Source organism: Panthera leo, chromosome C2 (assembly GCF_018350215.1).
Source record: "Panthera leo isolate Ple1 chromosome C2, P.leo_Ple1_pat1.1, whole genome shotgun sequence".
NCBI lineage: Eukaryota > Metazoa > Chordata > Mammalia > Carnivora > Felidae > Panthera > Panthera leo.
In genome coordinates, this window is record NC_056687.1 from 127,551,542 (window position 1) to 127,573,456 (window position 21,915).

The window sequence follows — 21,915 nt, forward strand, 5'->3', positions numbered from 1 at the left end:
TCAACATCCCAGCAGTTCTGAGCCACACAAGTAAACTCCAGGGGTACCCAGGGGAGGAATGGGGAACGAGAGGGCCAGGAGCTATTCTTTCCAGGGCAGAGACGAGAAGGAAGGAAACTAACTGCGGCTCCATAATTTTAAGTAATTCAACCAACATGCCCACCACGACATGTTGCAGAGTGGATACATCCTTCCCCTCCTGGTTTACAGAAACCCAGGGAAGGGGCCCTAGGCAGTGGAAGACATCCCCTACCAGCAGGGAATATTTTGACACAAAAGAAAATCCCCTCTGAGGGGATTCATTAAATAAAGTCCAGGCTGAGCCTTTCCTAAGGGGCTCCAGGCCTTCCACACTGGATGCTCACTAATCCCCATAAAATTCCAATGCTGTAAGAAGGGGAAGGAATTATAGATGTAAAATTGTTATCAGGAGGATTCAGGCGGATTTCTCCTCGTCCACTTCCCCTATCTCCTCCTCCTCCTTGTCAAGCTATAAAGAATAATGCCTTGCACTCATAGAGTGCCTTACAGTTTAGAAAAAGCTTTCCGGGCATTACTTTGAGGCTGGGCAGTGCAGTGACCTGCCTGGGCTCTGACAGGGTTCCCTGAGACTTCACGGTTCCTGCTCCAGCCCTCCTTACAGCCACATTCACTGAACTGAATACCCTCATCCTCCTTCCCCTTCCCTCCTTTGAGACACACACACACACACACGTGTGTACATGGGCACATGGGCATGCCCATGGATGCAAATGTGCCTCATCTATAAACCTTGTGTGGTTCCTGTGTTCTTTGCACGTTGGAACGTGGGCCTCCAGCTAACCAAATATCCCCAGACCCAAGACTCAGTGTCTTTGGGTGGTCTTTCCCTTCTAACACTGCAGGTCCCCAAAAGGACAAGCCAGGTGGCTCTCAGAACATCACAGTGCCTGTGGGGAGCCATTCCCAAGGTACCCCGCCTGATGGAATTCTGGCTTAATGAAAAAAGGTGAAAGAACAGCTTGGATTTATTGTACATCTACTATATGCCAGGCCCTTTATACCTTACCATGGTGAATGCTTCACAACTCTGAAAAGTACTGTTGCCCGTTTTATAGGTGTTGGAACCAACATCCAGAGAGGATTGGTATTTGCCTGAGGTCACACATTCAGAAAGTGGCAGCGCTGGGATTCAAACCCAGAAAGTCAGACTCTAAGCTCATACTTTTATTACATGTAAAGTTTTTGTGGGTGAGGAATTCAGACAGAAATTGGTGGGGTAATTCTTGAGCTCCAAGATTCTTGAGCAGTGTCCCTCAGTGGTAGTCACTTGGTGGCTGGACTGGGCTGGAGGCTCTGGGATGGCTTCACTCACCTGCTGGCAACCTGGTGGGGCCGGCTGGCAGGCTGCACTTGGCTGCGCCCATCTCCCTCGGCCTGCAATATCAAGACTGCCCCATGTACTCTCTCTAGCAGGGTAATTAGACTGTTATATGGTGGCTCAGGGCACCAAGAGACCAAGAAAGAAGCAACACACGCTCTTAAGGGGCAAGGTCTGGAAGTGGCGAAGTGTTGCTTTTGCTACACTCTGTTGGTCAAAGTAGCCACAGGCCAGCCCAGATTCAAGGGGGCAGGGGGGTATAAATGGGTCCCATCTCTGCATGGGACAAGTATCTAGGGATTTGCTGTCCTATTCCACCACAGGTGGCAAGTAAACCCATAGATGGTACATAAGCCAGGGCCTGGCAAAGCTACCCCACTGGAGCTACAAATGGCCAACAGCCCCTCACATCTGTTGTGCACAAAGGGGACACACCAGAGCTCTGTGAATAGGACCAGATGCTCCAGGGGCTCTTAGACTGGGGGATCTAATGAGTGTAGACAACGATGATGAGAATAAAGGGTGGGGTCTGATAAGGGGCACACCAGAAAAGTATTCTAACACTAACTACAGAATTCTTGTAACTTTTCTGCGTTAAGCCATCCAACCAGTCAAAGGCTAAGGGAGCAGAGCAAATGTGGCCTGATGAAATCCACCATTTATGCAACGCTCCACACAGACATCATGAAACTTCCAAAATACATAAAATCCACATATCAACCTTGCACCTCTTGGCTTACTCAGTAACGAGACTGTTGTCCTCAGTGAAGATGAGATACTGTGCAAAACTGTAGCTGTGCATTCTACTTTTCAAGTAAGGAGTGCAAAATACCCACTCTAAAGAAGTCAGTGCTGAGAAGGGCTGAGGAATGGATAGACACAAACGCTCTTCCTGGCAAGTCACTTAAATGCTCTGAACCTCAGTCTCCCCTTATGTAAAATGGACTTAGTCTACATGCTTTCTAAATCCTTTCCAACATTTTGACATTGGGAACTAGTGCCAATGACCTCTGAAAGCCAAATTCATGCAAAACCAGTCACTTTCTCCCTTACATACTAATGAGTGTTGCTCTGCATATTTATCCTTAAAGGACATCACCTGGAGGGTCTGAACCCTCTCTGGTTTTTGAGGCAAAGACTATGAAGGATTCTATCAAATCCTCCCAGAGGCCAGAGTCTCATCTCCCTACTCACCCCATCTCATGGAGATTTGAAACAGTGAACTTTTCATCTTTAGTGTGCATCTAGGGTAAGGAGACTGAGTTTCAGAATGGCTCACTGCACTGAAAATCCTCTACTTTGCTTCCAGGCCTGAGCAGTTACTCCACCTCCTTGGTAATGTGCTAATTCTCTCATTAAAGGGCCTGGTGTGAGGTTGCTGGTATCCCAGGTCAGGATGCAGCCCCATGCCTTCAGACTGTCTGATCACAGAATAACAACCCATTCATCTTCTGCAAGTCCAGTTACCATCCCAGAGCTCTAGTCCTGCTCATTTCACCTGGTGTTTCACTGCCTGAACCAATCAGGGGAGCAGGAGGTTATGTTTATGGCTACACTGCAATGGCTCGTCAAGCCCTGATGCCCACGTTTGTAAACCTCTGTAGCTCTAGATCCCAGCCACCTCAGTCCATTGCTATACCCTCCTCCAGATCCCAACTGTGGGGTCCAATTTGGGTTTCCTGAACTGGCTGCCTGTCATCAGCACAACCTGTTATTCTAGAAGTTTCCTAAATAGGCACAATGTCCCCACTGACCAGAGAGGCTAAGGCACCTATCCCAAGTTCAGACATACCTTCAGGGGAAGGCAAGGACCAGGATGCCTACCAGTTACACTGTCATGGTGACTGAGTTAGAAGGACCCTCTACAGGTCTAAGGAGGAGGGACTAATATTAGACAAAAATAGCTGCACCCAAGATGTTCAAGCCTGTAGGGGACACATCTCTCCCAATATCAGGACACAATCTGCACACTGCAGGGTATTCACACGGTAGGCATGGCCCAGAATAGGAAAGCCACAAGGAGCTCCTGACCTTACAGGCCATCGAGCCTGTCCCCCAACTCCATCCTAGCCAGTGTGGACAGGTGGGCAAATTCCACCACTTCCTTAATTAATTCCCAGCCCATCTAAGTCAAGCAAGCCCTAGCAGCTGGGTCGAACTATCCCCAGGCTTCCTTGGCACTACCCACCCTCCACCCCCTTTAAGTATAATATGGGCCTGAGGCTCTGATCCTCCAGAGACAGTGCTTCATCAGCTTCACCATATGATTCATGCAAACAGCTTGGTCTGCCCTCCCCCACCCAACTGTATGCTGCTGGCGGCGGTCAGGAATAGCTTCTCAGCATTTAGCCCAGAGCCTGGTAGCCACTGGAGGGTGCTCAATGGATGGATGTGAGATCAGTGAATGGGTGGAGATGGTGGATGGAGGGAGGGTGGATGGAGAGATAAATAAATGTTAGCTCCAAATGGGATTTCCATGCACCCATGCCCCTCCTTTCCTCAAACCTGTGGACCTGGCCAGACCAGATACTTTGAAAAGTCCCACGTGCCCATCTCCCTAGGGATGAATTCTCTGTTCTCTGTGTTACACCAGAGTGCTGGCATGTTACCAACAGGCCTCCATGTGGGCCAGTCATCTGACCCTTGCCACAAGCAAGTACGCTTTACAATGGTCTATGACTCATGCATCATGAAAGGATGTCTGTGGATGTAAGAGATGCTGTGATAGAACCTCAAGGCCAACGGATACCAGGTCTCCAGCTGGCCTAGCTTTTCCCAGCAACAGGACCCAGACCCATGTGACGGGTATGAGAGCAGATGTGGGGGTTAGCAGGACAGTCCTGAGTGGAAGACTCAAATGCAGAACTTGCTGGATTTCAACCACCTTCTTGAAATACCCAAGGATGTGCTCCCTAGAATCTACTTTAAGAATAAAAGATCCCCTAATTGAAGGTAATTTGCTTTCTCAGTTCCACTTACCATTGCATATAATTATTGTAAATACTGGCTTAGAATAAAAGACTTTTCTTTTTTCCCATGTAGTTCTAGCACTCCTTTCCATGGAACTAAGCAGTACTACCCAACTCCATGGGCAATAAGCCAGTCCCTCTCTGTGGAAAGGGGCAGGAGACAAAGCTTTAAGCCTAAGAGAAACCACAGACCCCTCACAAGGGTGACTACAGGCTTTTCTGCAGCCTCCCCAAGGAGAGATAGGTATGGGAGGGAAGAGGAGCGTAGAGGGGATGTTTGGCACAACCCATCCCCACCCTATGAGCACAAACCCTAGGGCTCAGGCCATGTGGCTCCAATCCCCATTGGGGTTAAAAGAATGAGCTCAGAATGTGGCCATAGAGGAAACAAGTCCACAGCTGGCATGGAAATGCCTGTGAGCTCTCAGCAGGAAGTGGGTGTGCCCATGGGAAGATCCCACGGAAGGCCCGTGAGCACTGGGCCTCCATCTCGGCCTCCGATATTCAGACCCTGTCCTTCTTCAGCTTCATCGGCAGTCTCTCCATCAGCTGTCCTCCTTCTTTCTGGTCGTAAGTCCTACTCAGGTCCTACAAGCAGGGCCCATCCCGCAGGAGCCCCTGCAGGAGAGGTTTCAAAGGTCACCCTTGTGATGAAACATTACATTTATAAGCCAGCTCTAGGGCCCAGGTCCCCCATCTGCTTACGTATTCTCAAGCCCCACTCTAGCAACCTTAGAAAGCACTGCTACCAAAAACCACAAGAGCTGCCCTGACAGGGTCACCTGAGCTCACATGCCGGGCCTCCCTAGGCAAAACCACATTGCAAGACCTGACCAGGGTCTCTTGGCTGCAGCCTGGAGCTGAGCCTTGTCTAGGCACTAAACCTATCATTCCACCACAGTCTGCCTCCCCAGTTTCTTGTATGGGGTTTCAGCTTCCAGAGCTCCCCTAGGCAGACAGCAGTTGCCTCTCACAGCCTCCTGAACCCGGCAATAGATGAGTAGTCAGGAGCCTGCAGCCTCGCACAGGATTCCCAGGCCGGGCCTTTTGTGCCCTACAGGAGCCTCCCTGTGAGGTGTTTCCCCACAGACCTGGCCTGCCTGCCCCTTGCCCTCCCCAAAAGGGTGATGCATATTTTATCTCCAGTGGACCATGAAGGTCTGAAGGAGGCAGGCTGATTTATCAGAGACAAAACCATACAGATGAAATTGTGTCAATATATCTTTGCATAGTGGATTCTGAAGGATGCCCCCTATTTCTCTGGTAAATCATATACATTTAAAGTCCCCAAAAGCTTAAATATATATTTATCCAGTAAATCAGCTCAGCTTTGAAGTGGCTCATTTCTTTCCTGCAGAAATACAACATACAGTTGCTAACCTTGTTTTTCTTCCCTTTTCCAAGTAAGGGAAAAAAAAAAGAAGAGGAGCAGAGAAATGAAATTCTGAATAATGAATGTTTAAATATTGACGAAGGTTTGACACTAATGGTGTGAGGGAGAGTGTGCCGCACAATGGCTCCTCTGCGGCAGGATCTACAAAGAGATGCATTTTGCTAGAACCTTTCAGGCCCCTTCCAGCAACTAAATTCTCTGAATCTGTGACACACACGTTATTGAGTGCTCCAGGGCCAAGGCTGGAGCACACGGGAATCAGATGGAACCTTCTTGATGCAACAGGAAAGGTCTAGTGATTTATTAGTCTTCATTTCCTGATTCTCTCTCTCAGCCTATTTGCAAACAATTTATTCAGAAGCAGCAGTTTCTCCTTTTTAAGGGATATTACCCTGGCTTGAGCTATTTCTCATCGTCCTAGGAAGATATTAAAATCTGCTGTGGACGAGGATTTACGTGTGTGAATCCTCAGTGCCAGGCCTGGCCAAAGTTAGTTCTCAGTCATGACCATAGGCTTTCGTGGAGCCTCCAGACCCTCATGTATATTGTGTTTTTCACAGGCACATTCTCCAGAAGGCTGACGACAATGTCCCCACTCTGTAGCCCGGAGGGTTGAGGCCTAGTGAATCAACACAGCAAAGAGAACAGCTGTCCTGTGTGTTTCCTACAGGACTGGGGTGACAATTGATTCTGGGGACTCTAGTGGCTGTAATGATGGAAGGTCCCAGGGGGAGCTGACCTTCCCCAGGAGACACTGCTGCCCTGTCTTCAAGGTGAGCTTTGGTCTTGGGTTCTCTGAGTCTATCTCTCTGCCATTAAGCCAAACCTGAAATAAACCATTCCAGGTTCTACCCTGATTGTCACGTTGCAGGACAGGAATCTCCTGCAACACACTATCCCAACACAAAATGAATCCTTCTGGGAGCCTGGAGACTCTTATTCCTTCTTGGCCATGGCCTCAGGTTCCTCTTCCCTATGGTGTTACAGTCTTCAGACACAGGGATTTCTGCCACCAAAGCCATCTGTGTTCAAATCTCTGACTCAAACACACATTTCTCTTGGCTACTTCCTGGAACCACACTAAATGACAATAAGCAACAGAAAGGTGTGAGCTCCTCACAAAGCACCGGGAAGGTCTCAAAGGTCTGTATGCATTTTGGAGGGAGGAGTGAACGGTGACTTTGGACAAGGGACACGATGTCCATGCCTCTAACGGGGCACATGAGCAGCTTGGTCACTGGGACCCCCAGAGGCACAGTCCTCAGAGAGTGGAGGTGAGGCGTCCAGGCACAGATGCCACTATCCCAACAAATAAGCATATAAATAACACAGCACGGATACGCATCACATCGGCAATGCACCAAAGTAGAACAGAAAAGTCCTAACATGCTAACTGTGCAGTAGGACCAGAGAGTGAGCAGGACGTAAACAGACCCATTTGCAGGAAGGAGGTGGGAATCTTCTGAGAATTTGGGATATAATCTTGCTTATAATTGGCCAGATTTGGCCAGATCTGGGGGGTGGGGGGGACCCTCCGAGTACGCAGAAAACTCGATAAACGAAAAAATTAGGAAACCATTAATCCCAAAATTTATCAAAAGTATATGAGAAAGTAACCATATACTACTCTACTGAGCTCAGCACTGAAAGATAGTTGCATAAATATAATAATATGAGCATGACGTGGATTGCATCTATAGAGATTAACAAAATAAGTAGAGATAAATTTTATCTTGTGCATATATTACATCCCAAATTCATATACGTAAAACCAAAACATTATAGACAGGCAACACAGCAAGAGAGATGTATTAGTAAAACAAAAGAAGAGGAAAACTATGGAGAAGGGCAAAACAGAGAGCTAAATTCTCAAGTAAGTCAAAAGATAAGGTCTAAATTGGTATCAACAAGTAGCATTATAAGCACGTAATTCCAAACGTGGAAGTAAATACAAGAAACAAATCCAAGTGTCAGGGAACAGGATGGGGTGGGGGATGCGGGCAGGAGGCTAATGTTCTCTCATTTTGGTACACATTGGGTTTCTAAATCCATTACTTTGATAAAAACTAAAATTAATTTAAAAAATGAAAAGCTGCCGCTCCCCCAAGTGGGCCTACAACAACCTGGAAAAGAAGGTGCTGGTGTACCCCCTGGGGTGGGTCAGAGGGAGGCCAAATGCAAAAGGAACCCCAAACACATGTTCCACTCCGACTGGGGTTTGGACATCCCTCCTAAATTCTGGTCACATCAATTGTTGTTTCTAAACCATGCTGTTGAAAGGTTTCAAAAAAGGTGGCTTTAGCAGATAATTTGGAACTTTCCCATTCTGGGATTAAAAATAGAAGAAGTAAAATCACATTTCACAACCAGAGCCACACTAGGGCCCTGTTTTCATCCCACCGCACAGTTTGTGACGTGAAAATAAACAAAACTGGAAAGGAGGTGTTTCTGTATTTTTTTCTCCCGAGTCTCTCGAGATGAAGTTGGGCAAAGGGTACGCAGCCAAACTGTTTTCACACCATGCCTTGACTGCGTCTCACACTTCTTTGCATTTAGAGGGGATTTTCATCATTGCCTGGTTTCAGAATTGACTCGGTGTAGACTGTAAGCTGATAGCTCAGCTCAGTCGTCATTAGCGTTTGTGGCCTGAGAAAAGTGTCGTCAGGTCTTGAGGAGCTGACCACGTATTTAAGGTCACAGAGGGACCATTTTTCAATGTGGCCCAGAAGAAACTACTTCACTGGGCATCCCAAATTACCATCTGAACCAGTGATATATTCACCCGAAACACCAGCATATATATTAAGACCAATTCCCCTAAGAAACAAAAAAAAATTTTAAAGAGTTTGAGTATAAAAATGCACAGAGTAAGAAAATCCACAGCAAATGGTCTTAAACAGTGGCTGGCCAGCAATGCCTGACAGTTTCTCCCAGGTTCCCACTAAAGACCAGTCAAAACTAGGCAAGTAAAAACTCAAATGCCACTACATTAACTACAATTTGATACAGTGTTAAACCCTCCGGGATTTCCACTAATTGTAAAGCCATGGGAGTGGAAGTGAAAAACACAAACTGAGACACATGCTTTTTTTCTTTTTTTTTTTGCTTGAACTAGAGCCCAACTGAAATAAGATAGGCAGGATGTTCAGTTCCCGCATTAGAATTTAGAACACAAGTTCACGCCACACTCTGTGACAGAGATTCTCCACAGGGGTCCATCTTGCTCCCTAGGAAACATTTCATAATTTCTGGGGACGTCTGGAGCAATCATGACTTCAAGGGAGGGGTTCTCCTGGCATATAATGGGTAGAGAACCAAAGATGCCACTGAACATTGTACGATGCACAGAATGGCTCTGTGCCAAGGATGAGAAAAACCGCTGTACTGTGCAGGAGATATACTTGAAGGCATTAAGAACGTCTGTTTCCCCATCATACTGAATCAATCAATCAATCTCTCTCTCTCTCTCTCTCTCTCTCTCTCTCTCCGTCTCTCTGTCTCACACAAATATACACACACAGACAGACGCGTTTCATACACCTTAATACATTAGGTTTCAAGGCCCTAATAATGTTATCTAAAAGAGCTTTTAAAATTCTACAAGTATTCATGCAGGGAAAAAAAGCAAAACAAAAAATGAGATAACCACTGGAGGACTTGCCTCTGACCATCTCTGCAACATCACAAAGAACAGAAGACATTAGACAACAATATCCACTGAGTTTTGCAAAAAATGGCTGTGGCTAGAAATTTTACATTCAACCAATACGATAATCCATGGTCTAAATGTGGAGCCATGAAGGCATTTCAAGATATGTATGAACTCTAAAATTATAACATGTATCATTTAGAAGAGAAAATACTACTTGAAAACATACTCCACCTGACTGAGTGATGAATCAAAATGAAGAACTCAAGAATGGTGTGGCTTGAGATGAGTGATAAAACCCATTTACATGTAAAGTTCTCTGTATTATTATTGTAAGTAATGAGAAAGAGAGAAAATAAATATCATAATAGGAAAGGGGACACAACCACAGACAGTGGTTCCTTCTAGTCCAAAAAAATCTCTCCGTACAGCACTTGCTAATGAATTGAAAAATCTCGACAAATTGGATGGCTTTTCTGGAAAATGTAAATTACCAGAGTTTGACACAGGATAAAACAAAAACCTTAAGAAATCAGTTGTGAGGGTAGAATAAGAAAACTACCAAAGCTTATATCTGGAAAAGATTCCAAGACTAAATACTTTTATAGGGGGTTCTTTTAAACATTTAACAAACAGGTAGCTCCATGTTTAACATTATATATTATTATATATTGTAATTAATATTATATATTAGTTAATATTAGATATTAAAATACATATATATATAACTATAGTCTGTTTTATGAAGCTAGTAAAACCTTATACCAAAATGTGCCAATATAACTAATTAAAAAAAAACAAAATAAAAATGTACAGATACAGATGTGAGCATCTAAATAAAAGCATCATATACCAAATACATCATTCACCATGGCCAACTAAGATTTACTCTCAAAACTGAAAATACAGTTTTTATCATTTTTGCTAACAGTAACCAAAACCTTGTGTCAATTGAGCAATAAGGAAAACCATATGCTTACCTCAAAACATACTGAATATATTCTTCTTTACTATTCTTTCAAGTAAATACACATTATTTTCTTCCTAGTTTCCTACTTTGAACTTACACTATTCTTAATGAAACAACTAAAGTCAGTTCTGTTAAAATTAGAGAGAAAATGAGCTCTTTCCCTTCCACTAATGCTTTACACTTTTCTAGAAGATCAGACCAAGGCAATAAGAAATGAAACAGGAATTAGAGATATAACTATTAGAAAGGAAGAAATAATCATTATTTCAAACAGTATGATCAGACACAGAAATTGCAAAGGAAACAACTGGAAAATATCTTATAATTAGAAAGAGGGTTCAGGAATGTAGACCATTACAAAGGCAAAACAAACAAACAAGCACCCTTCTTTAACACTAGAAATAGCTACTTCTAAAAATCTGCTCACAACAGCTATAAAAAATATCAAAAGCAATCAAAGACATAAGAATAGCCCTAAGTTGTGGCACCAAAATGAAGAAAATTAAAAACATTACTAAAATATATAAAATAAGATTTGACAAAATGGGAATGTGTTCCTGGATGGAAAACTGAATGTAATTAATTCCCAAAATAATATATAACTTTACAACATAAGCAATGAAATCATGGGCGGCTGTTTGGTTTGGGGAAGGGGAGAAGCACTGTTAAAAAGAAGAGAAGAGGAGCACCTGGGTGGCTCAGTCAGTTAAGTGTCTGACTCTTGGTTTCCGCTCAGGTCATGATCTCATGGTTTTGTGAGTTTGAGCCCTGCATCAGGCTCTGCACTGACAGTGGGAGCCTGCTTGGGATTCTCTCTCTCTCTCCCTCTCCCTCTCTCTCTTCCCCTCCCCTGCTCATGCTGTCTCTGTCTCTCTCAAAAATAAAAAAATTCTTAAAAAAAGAGAGAAGAGAAGGGATTTTGAAGAAACAAAAACCTAAGATCTTCTGCTAAGATGAGTAGGGTAAAGGAATTAAGAAAGTATAAAAAGAAGACTAAAGGGAGGTAACTTGTCTAATAACCAGACTGTCCCCTGCTTTTTACAACTGTTAAAATGTGCAGCACCAGTGCAATCATCGATAAACAGAGCACTGCAACAGAAGAGTCTTGAAATAGACCCAAGTACATTTAGGAACTTAATAAATTACAAAGGAAGCAGTCTAAGTAAATGGGGTAGAAATGCACTGGGACAATTGGCTATTGGAAAAAAAATTAAATTAGACTCTCACCCTATTACTATTTACTAAAATACACACCAGGTGGATTGCAGAGTTGATATAAAAACGAAAGCCATTTAAAAAAGGACTATATCCATATATTACTTTGAGATTTAATTATTCTAATGTTTTAATGAAGCATTAAAAAAAAAACTAGCAGAAAATATAGTTGTAAATTTAACTGAAGGACATTCTAAGCATAAAAGCCCTGAGGAGAGAGGGGGCAGATCATGAAAGGCAAGCTCAAAATATTTAGTACATAAAAATTTTAAACTTCTACTATTAAAAATCATAAGCAAAATTGAACGGCGGATGGAGATGCTAAGACCCTGCTCAACCTTGAAAACATTCTGCTAAATGAAAGAAGCCAGCTACAGAACACCATATATTGTATGATTCCATTTATATGAAATGTCCAGAATAAGCAAATCCATAGAGACAGAAAGTACATTAGTGGTTACCAGGGGCTGGGGGAAGGGGGAGTTGAGGTGAAATGGGGAGTGACTGCTGATGGGTATGAGGTTTCGTTTTAGGATGATGAAAATGTTCCAAAATTGATAGTGGTGATGGCTGCACACCTCTATGAATATTCTAAAAACCACTGAATTGTACACTTTAATGGGGTGAATTGTATGAGTTATATCCCGATAAAGCTGTTATAAAAAATTTAATGGCAAATAACCACTGGGAGAAATATTTGTAACATACTCAGGAAAATATTAATAATCTTGTTATATAAGGAACACTTAAAAATAGTAAGTAAAATGATGACACCCTATTAGAAAACTGGGCAGACAATGAAGGGACAATAAATGACTAAGAGGCTAATGAACAGTGATTATTCTATCACCTTAGCAGTGATTCAAGAAACAGTAATGCTTGGGATGCCTGGGGGGCTCAGTCAGTAGAGCATCCGAATCTTGATTTCAGCTCAGGCTGTGATCCTAGGGTCATGAGATAGAGCCCCAGGTTGGGCTCTGTGCTAAGTGTGGAGCCTGCTTGAGATTCTCTCTCTCCTTCTGCCCCCTTCCCCTGTCCCCAGCTCATGTGCACATGTGCGCGCTCTCTCTCTCTCTCTTTCTCTCAATAAATAAACAAACAAATTAAAGAAATAACTAAATAAAGTGCTCTTGTCGAAAGGAAAGGAAAGGAAAGGAAAGGAAAGGAAAGGAAAGGAAAGGAAAGGAAAGGAAAGGAAAGGAAAGGAAAGGAAAAGAAAGCAAAGCAAAGCAAAGCAAAGCAAGAGAAGGGAGGGTGGGAGGAAGTAAGGAAGGAAGGGAGGGAGGAAGGGAGGGAGGGAGGGAGGAAGGGAGGGAGGGAGGGATGGAGGAAGGAAGGAAGGAATGAAGGAAGAAGGAAGGAAGGAAGGAAGGAAGGAAGGAAGGAAGGAAGGAAGGAAGAAATGCTCAATACACAAGAAGGTACTAGAACAAGGACATTCTTTTCTACTGTGGCAAAGCTTTCACCTGGAGACCATGCTGGAAAGCAGCTTGGGAATAAGCATCCAGATCTACGACCAGATACACATCCCCTTTTTTCTGCATCTAGGAATCCGTCCTCAAGAAATAAGCACAAAATACCCAAGGATTTATGCATGAGGATGTTCACAGCATTATTTGTGGATATTTATAATATCCACAAATTAGAATGAACATCAGTGCTCAAAAAGGGAGAAATTGTTAAATAAATTATGGATCAGCCACAAGGCTGAATATTATGCAGCCATTAAAAATGATGTTTTCAAATAAATTTAATGACAGGGAAAATGATCACAATGTAATGTTCAATGGATGAAGGATATAAAATTGCTTACAATATGATCCCATATACACACAATGCTAACATGAAATACAGGAAAGGGCTTGCAGAAAAGATCACTAGGTGGTGGCATTCTGGGTGATGGTCAGTTTTTCTTTATATTTCCTGCAGAGTCCTTGTTTTCTACGATGGGCATATTTTCTGGAATATTCATCTGCAGATAAGTCTTTGGCCAGAAGAGGAATAACTGCAATGCAATTCCTTTAAAAGCTGGTATCTGCTTTGCACACACCCCTCCCCACCTTCCCTTGCCCCAGAGTACTGTAGAGGGGCAGCCGTAAAGGCCCAGCCAACCTCTGGAGGCAGACCCACCTTCTGACCAAGCTGACTGTGTTAGTCCGCGTGATCTGCTATAACACAACACCACAGAATGGGTGGTTTACAAACAATAGAAATTTGTCTCTCACAGTTTAGGAGGCTGGCAGTCTGAGATCACAGTCCCGGCATGGTCAGGTGAGGGCCTCTTCGGGCCTGCAGACTTTTCACTATGTCCTCACATGGCTGAAGTGAGGAGAGAGCTCTCTGGGGCCTCTTTTAGAAGGACACTAATCCCATTTGTGAGGGTTCCACATTCATGACTAATCACCTCCCAAAGGCCTTACCTCCTAATGCCATCACCTTAGAGGTTAGGGCTTCAATATATGAATTTTGGGGGGACATGAATATTCAGACCATAGCACTGACTAAGGGCCCCCATTCATTTGCTCTAATTTATCTAGGCTTCTTATCTCTGTAGGGCTGAGTCTCACAAAGAATAATAAAGCTATTATTGATATCACTGATAAGCGTGAAGGTCTTTTAGTCCAAAGTGGTATTTGTTCTTTATTTAAAAAAAATTTTTAATGTTTATTTATTTTTTGAGAGAAAGAGAGTGAGAGAGAGAAAGAGAGAGAGAGAGAGCATGCATGAGCGGGGGAGGGGCAGAGAGAGAGGGAGACACAGAATCTGAAGCAGGCTCCAGCCTCTGAGCTGTCAGCACAGAGCCCGATGAGGGGCTCAAACTCATGAACCCTGAGATCATGACGTGAGCCAAAGTCAGATGCTCAACTGGCTGAGCCACCCAGGTACCTCAAAGTCGTATTTGTTCTAACATGGATCACATTGAAGACTAAAGAACATTTAGAATCCAGTGAAAAGAATGTTTCATGATTAAAGAAAATGTGAGATATATATTTATTATAATGGAATATATATTCCACTGTACATACTGTGATATAACATAATATAATGGAATACCATACAGTCTTTAAAAAGGCTGGAAATCCTGCTGCTGGTGATAACATGGATGAATGAACCTGGAGAACATTATGCTCAGTGAAATAAACCAGATGTAGAGAGACAATATTTCACTTACACGTAGAATGAATATATATGTGTGTGTATAAACACACACATCCATATACACACATACACAGCAAAGTCACAGTGACAGAGAGTAGAATGGTAGTTACCAGAGGGTGGAGGGTGGGGTAAGTGGGGAGGCAAAAATAGAATGATGGTTGCCAAGGGCTGGGGCTAGGGGGTCAAGAGGAGTCAGTGTCTCATGGGGACAGAGTTTCAATTTTGCAAGATGAAAAGAGTTCTGGAGATGGAAGGTGCTGACAGGCACAGAGGTGAGAATGCACTTCGTACCACTGAACTGTGCGCTTAAAAATAGTTAAGCAAGAGGGCCACCTGGGTGGCTCAGTCAATTAAGCATTGACTGTTGATTTCGGCTCGGGTCATGATCTCACAGTTGTGAGATCGAGCCCCACGTCGGGCTTCAGGCTGAGTGTGGAGCCTGTTTAGGATTCTCTCTCTCTCTCTCTCTCTCTCTCTCCCTCTCTCCCTCTCTCTCTCCCTGCTGCTGCTGCTCCCCTGCTCTCTCTCTCTCTAAATAAATAAATAAATAATTTTTTTTTTTAATTTTAAAAAGTGGTTAAGCAGTGAAGTTTTAGGTTGTGTGTATTTTATCACAATAAAATAATAACAAGGTCTCAATGGTGGAATTTCAGGCCTCTGGAAAGAGGTGGGGAGGAATCCCCAAGTAGCCAAGCCTGCTTCTGGTGGGCAGCCCCCACCTCTCCTGGGGGCAAAGATTGGGGCATGGAGACCCCAATATGGAGCCCTCCAGGTATTTCAAAGCACTGCAAGCAGAGCTCGGCTGGGCAGCCTGTGATGGTTAAGCCTCGGTAGAAGGGCAAGATCACTCCGAACGCACAGGTTCTCGGACTGACCTACCCAAGGCTGCCGCTTACCCTGTGGCCCCCTCTGCCTCAACCTTTCCAAGGCACAGCCTCAACCCCGAATTTCTTTTTTTTTTTTTTTTAATTTTTTTTAACGTTTATTTATTTTGAGACAGAGAGAAACAGAGCATGAACAAGGGAGGGGCAGAGAGAGAGGGAGACACAGAATCGGAAGCAGGCTCCAGGCTCTGAGCGGTCCACCCAGAGCCCGACGCGGGGCTCGAACTCACGGACCGTGAGATCGTGACCTGAGCCGAAGTCAGACGCTCAACCGACCGAGCCACCCAGGCGCCCCACGAATTTCTATCCTTCAGTCCCCATCAGCTGGCAAGACCAACTCCTATCCAGCACTGAGGAAGAAAGTGAGATCATCATGCAAAGGCCATGTAAAATCCCTGTCCCCCACTGTCACTCAAAAAGCATTAGGACATTGGTCTGTAAAGGAAATAAGCCCTGCATTTATTCAGCAGCTCCTAGGCTAGCTGAGTGGGATGTGGCCATGTCCTGTGCCACTTATGGATGGGTGGGTCATGAGAAAAGGTAGATCAGGAGCAGCACGACAGGCTGGAAAGTGGCCATGGCATAATAAACAAAGCTTTCAAGAATCTGCCAAGGGGAGGAAGGTGACATCTGAGCTGGTCAGTGAAGAAGGGGAGGAAGGCTATTACAGAAGGAACTAACAGTATCAGCAAAAGCCCAGGGGCTGGCAGATAGGAAGATGGGCTGTGGAGACTGGCTCCAGAAAGCTTCCCGAGGAGGTTGGTCCTTGCTCAGCATGCCCATCACAGCTTTTGAAAGCCTTGCTGGCCACTCACGAGCACTGTCTTTCGGAAGAACTATGCCTTCACTGGTCTAAGTTGGGCAGAGTGTGGGGAGGATGGGGTGACTGCTGCTTGCTTGATGGGGACCTCACAAAAACTGGACATTTGTCAAGACCCAGTTTAAGCACCACCTTCTACCTCCCTGCTCCTCCCCCCCACCTTGTCCTTCCCAGAGCTCTCGTCACACCCCACCTCACAGCCTAGTCACAGGTGATGTATGTGTCAAATATGGCAGTGAGATGACCTTAATGCGTTTGAATGAATGAGGGTCCCTCCTAGGTCCATTCATTCATTCATTCATTCATTCATTCATTCATTCACTTACTCCCTAGGCCCATTCATTCATTCACTTACTCCTTCAACAAACACATACTAAGTGACCACAGTAGGCCAGACCCTGCAGTAGACACTTAGGAATGCACAATAAAGGATACCGTCCTTGACCCCAATGTATTCAGCCTCTAGTGGATGAGAAAAACAAAAGAAAAGTCCAGGGACAAGGGCCCTGTGCACAGACAGGGCCGGCCAGTTCTGCAGGGAGGTGGGAGCAGAAGGCCACATATAAAGGGGGTGAATGGTGCTTCTCCCAGCCATGGCAGGGAGGGGCTCCCTCAGTGACCCCCCCCCCCCACCCTCCTGGGACATGCCGAGGGGCTGTGGGGAGCCACGGGAAGCTGACAACGGTGTGTGCAGCTGCCCAGGACACCTGAGCACTCAGCTGCAGCCACACAAAGCCCACGTTTGGCTTCCTCTGCCAATTCCACCTCAAAGGCACCTGAATTTAAGATTCATCAGAGGGCTCTGGCTGCCTGGGAAATAATGATTTATTTTCTCTCTCACTCACACACACGCGCACACACACAACACTATTTGCAATCCTTTGTTCTCAGTTTCCTACACATTTAATTACCTCAGGATAAATCTGATTTCCCCTCTTGGAAAATCTCTCTTTTGTTTTCTTTTAATTTCCCTTTCTTTCACGTTACATTTGACAAAGTTGGGAGAGACAACCAAGACAGATGAGCACAGAGGGTGGGAGAAGCCGAGAAGCCAGTGTGGCCCGTGGAGGAGGGTGCCCGGATGACGCAGACCGCCTCAGCTCCCAGACCGGAGCTATAAATTAGGAGAAGTGCCCCGTACTTATATTTAATTCAATAACTAACACTTACTCACATAAAAATAACTTATTTTCATTCTGGGAGGGTAAGGCCTAAATTTAAACAATCTTTCCCAGCGTGCCTGAGGAAGAAGTCTGCCAATTCTGCCTCCTCCTCCCCCTCAAGCTCGAGGCCTTCATCCGCTGCTTAGAGAGAAGGGAAGGGAGTCATTCGCTGGTGAAAGCCCAGGCCTGAGGGGAGAACTGCCTGGGAATCTCTCAAGGAAGAAAATACTCCTGGCCAGGGTCCTAAGAAATAAGCCTAAGAGATATTTTTAAAGGAAAGGCATCAAATGGATGGGATGGAAGCTATGCATGGAGTGAAATTCCTATTCTGATCTTGAAAGAAGGCGGGGTGCAGGGGTGGGGGCAGTAAAACTATTGATTTCCTGGCAAGTGGGAGGAGCCTGAGCCCTTAGAGGGAGGACACTGCCCTTCAGGATTCTGGATCTGGGCCTGCCCACCTGGTTTCCAGGCTCTGGCGGGGCTCAATTCTGTCACTCGAGTGCTGGGTAACCGTGGGAGGGACACTGCCCCTCTCAGCCTCAGCCCCCTTGCCTTCCCTTCTTATTTTTTCATGTTTATTTATTTTTGAGAATGAGAGAGAGAGAGAAATAGAGAGGGAGCAGGGGAGGGGCAGAGAGAGAGGCAGACAGAGGATCTGAGGCAGGCCCCACGTTGTCAGTGCAAAGCCCACCTCGGGGCTCGAATCCATGAACCATGAGATCATGACCTGAGCTGAAGTCAGATGTTCAGCTGACGGAGCCACCCAGGCACCCCTACCTTGCCTTCGGAATTCCACTGCCACCAGCTCTCCACACACACTGGTCAGGGTGGTATTATTATTTCACTTAAGTCAGTCCACCATTCACCTCCTCCAAACTCCCCAGTGGCTTCCTTCACACACAGAGGGGGAATACACTTCCCCCCTAAGCTGTGTCTCTGCAAAGGCTGTTTTATGGGCAGATGGTGAATGAGAAAAATGTTTGAAACTACCAAATCCACTGACCCAGCTCCTTGGGTGAAAGCCACAGGTACCCATCATTTCACATGCAATTATTTGCACATCTGTGCTTTACTGGAAAACAGAGAATGTTTTGGCTGAAAGTACTTCAGGGTGGGCCAAGCCTCCCTTCTTCAGTATAGTTTCAAGCCATGACATCATAATAGATAGGGCACCTGACCACTTCAAAGTGAAGGCTCTTCAATTTCCAAATCTCCACCTCTACCTATTCAGGATGAGGTATGATGATGCTGAAGAGGACTGAGGTCATCTCTACTCGTCAGAAAAGTAAGTTGAGGACAACTTACAAGTCCCATACCACCTGACCCACACCTACTCCTCAGACCCAATCTCAACTTTGCCAAGACCTTCCCACCTCAGGGCCTTTGTCCTTGCTGGGTCCTTTGCCTGGAATGCTCTTCCCAAGCATCAATTCATGATACTTGGGAAGCCTGAAATGGCTTTTAATTTTCCTGCCCTTAGCTCAGAGACTTCCCGGACTACCCACTGAAAGTAGCCCCAGTTCCAGGCACTCTCTCTCCATCTTCCTTCCCAGGCCTTGTCCTAAGCTCAGATTCTTGTTACTTTGTTCCTTAGACAATTTTCCCCCACCCCACCAGAGAAAGGATAGGCTATAGAGTGATGGGATTGAGACTAAAAGGGTCTGCTCCCCTCCTTTTTTCTCCAGGGTCATGGCCAAAGGGCAGATCCATTAAAAATAAAAAATAAGAAACAATTATGTGCCTCTCGCTGTGGAGATGTAGCAAGATTGTGGCTATATTTGGGCAGAGGCTGACAATCCAGTCCACACTCCTAGATTCTTTACTCAGCCCCACCAGCCATGCCCACCACTTTTTCCTTAAGCTCTACCTCTGACCTGACCCTTCCTTTCCCTAACCTTTTCTTGGTTCCTCCTTGAAGGGTCATCTCAGAAAAAAAAAGACCTTAAACAGTGCTTCTTTACCCCGAAAGCTCATGGTTATCACCTGGAAAGGTTAAAAAAATACCCTGCCCACACCCCCACAAGGGCCAATTCAGTCAGAATGACAGGGGAGGGATGGGGGCTGGCATCAGTATTTGTTTAAAAGCTCCCCAGGTTGTTCTCAAGGTTAGCCAGGTTAAGAATCTCTGGATCAGCACTTTACGGATGTTTGCTATGTCTGCTACCTTTTCATTGGACGATGACCCGTGCCTGCGCTCTGGGGCATGCCAAAGGCCACTGGGGCCTATGCTGACTAGCCAGGGAGTCTGAGGCTCTGGCTAATGGACACTGAGAGGCCCAGTACCTTTAGAGATGGAGAAATAAGCAAGAAAAGCACAGAAACTGGAAGGTGGGAAGTGTGGCCAAGCCCACAGGAGGGTGCAGTCAGGCTCCAAGCCCAAATGGGACGGCCTTGCAAAGGAGGACTCAGGATTGGAGCCTGTGTACTGTGTGGGAGCCTGCGTTGCTGCTGTGGGGGTTCCTGACACCCCAAACACATACATACCTGGCAGCCTAGCGTCCCTTCATTCCTAAAGATAGAGGATAAATCTATGATTGGCCATGACCAGCAATTCTCTCCCTCTTGAGGTCTATTAATTAAGAAGATAGGAAAATAAAACAAGAAAGTAAAAACTAGATGAAATAGCTATAATAACACATAAAGGAGTGGGTGATTTGTGCCTACGTGAAAGCCAGTCTCTAGACAAGTTACCACTACTGAATGCCAGAACCTTACTTGACTCTCCACAAAGGCCTGCTGGGCACCTGCTTCATGGACACATGGCACATCCTCCTACCAGGCAGGCAGCCTTCCAAATGGGACCCGTGTGGAATGGTGATCTGGAAGCCAGACAGGCATGTCTCCTCCACCAGGGCCTAAGCTCCGTGATGGCACATGATTCCTAGTGTTTCGCACAGTGCCTGCCACCAGCATATACTTGGTTATTTACTGAATTATGAATGGACATTTCTTGATCCACTCGATAGGTATGGTCTTTCTGCTGGAAGCAGCCTTCCCCTAGGAAGGCTGACTCAAAACTCAGCATCACTCTTGTATCAGTGAGGATGCCTGGTTATAGTAACAGAAATTGACTGTAGTTCAACGTAAGGGACAGAAAAGGAAGGCAGCCTTCTGGAAGAACATGGAACAGTGCTCAGAATCATCAGAAAGGCTGGGCAGGAGTCTAGGCAGGCTGGGCTCCAGAGCCCCGCCAACACCTCAGGGAGGGTCTGGGCCAGGCTACGCGTCCCAATAACCCCTCTGCCCTGCCGACCATCCTAACAATGCAGATGCATTCGCTAGGACTTAATGCTGTGGCAAAAGTCCTAGTTCTCCCAAATCTTCCAGCCACTCTCTAAAAAGTCAAAGCCTTAAGTCAGGAACATCCGGGTGGCTGGGCTACCTGGCCGGGTACCCATGCTCCAGCTCCCCAAAGGTGGGAAGGAGGAACACCTGGGCCCTTTGGACTTCCTCACACTCTCCAGGAAGACAACCCTCCCCACCTCCAAGTAGGAAGAAGTGTTCAGACTCCAGGTAGTGCCCCTACCCACCCGCACACACCAGACGTACATCCACTACGACATGGAATCCCGTCTTCAACTTCCACAGCAACCTTATTCCATCAGACTTTGTAAAAGTAGCTGAATTTAAGCAGAAATAAGCTCTCTTGCGAGGTGTATAATTGAGTCAGTTTTACAGTCTAGTGTTTATAATGTGCTAAAGCCATAGCCAAGAGGAAACAGCTGCATTTGTAACTTTAGCCTCTGGTTACCAAGGGAGGCTGGAGACACTGGGGAAGGCGTTGAGGCGTTGAGGTGTTTCGATAGATAGAGAACCGGGTCGTTTCCAGTCCGTGGCCTAGGAGTGGGGGGAGCAGCAGTCACTCTTGGCTGGAGGCAGGGGTCTGGACAAGACTCCTTTGCTTTCCTGAGTTTAGCCACAGACTCTCAGCCAGTGGCTGGCACCGCCACCCGTTCCCTCCCTGCTGCCACACTAAGAGCGTCCATCTACATCTGCAGCCAGCTCTCCCACATGTGTCCTCTGACATCTGGGCTCCACAGCACTCTGGGGTGATACATGGGTCAGGCTGCTGCCTCCCAGTGCTCGCAATCTGCTCACCTCCTATCCTCCCCGACAGGCAGGCCCCGACTTCACCGCTATCCCGTGAGAAGGTGGGCGTCACTGGGCAGGCATCACAGGGAGAGACCACACTCTGCACCTTCCTCAACCTCCTGGTATCTGTTACTAAAGTCCTGAGATGATGGGGTCATCGTCACCTGTTTCATGGCTTTTGGTACAAACAAGGTGGGTCAGTGACGCCCACCTCTGTGCTCTCAACTTTCCTTTCTCCCAA

At 45.8% G+C, this 21,915-nt stretch overlaps 1 protein-coding gene and 1 long non-coding RNA gene across 4 annotated transcripts in view; both read right to left on the reverse strand.

The window, feature by feature from the left end:
* The window catches only part of EPHB1 (EPH receptor B1), a 323,054-nt gene that overhangs the window by 193,152 nt on the left and 107,987 nt on the right, over window positions 1–21,915 (reverse strand). The gene's annotated exons all lie outside the window — the stretch shown is intronic.
* On the reverse strand, window positions 1,192–21,768 carry LOC122229708. Its single transcript, XR_006207108.1, has 3 exons — window positions 21,681–21,768; window positions 20,067–20,151; window positions 1,192–1,416 (listed from the first exon to the last, which is right to left on the reverse strand). It is a non-coding gene; the product is annotated as an uncharacterized LOC122229708 (long non-coding RNA).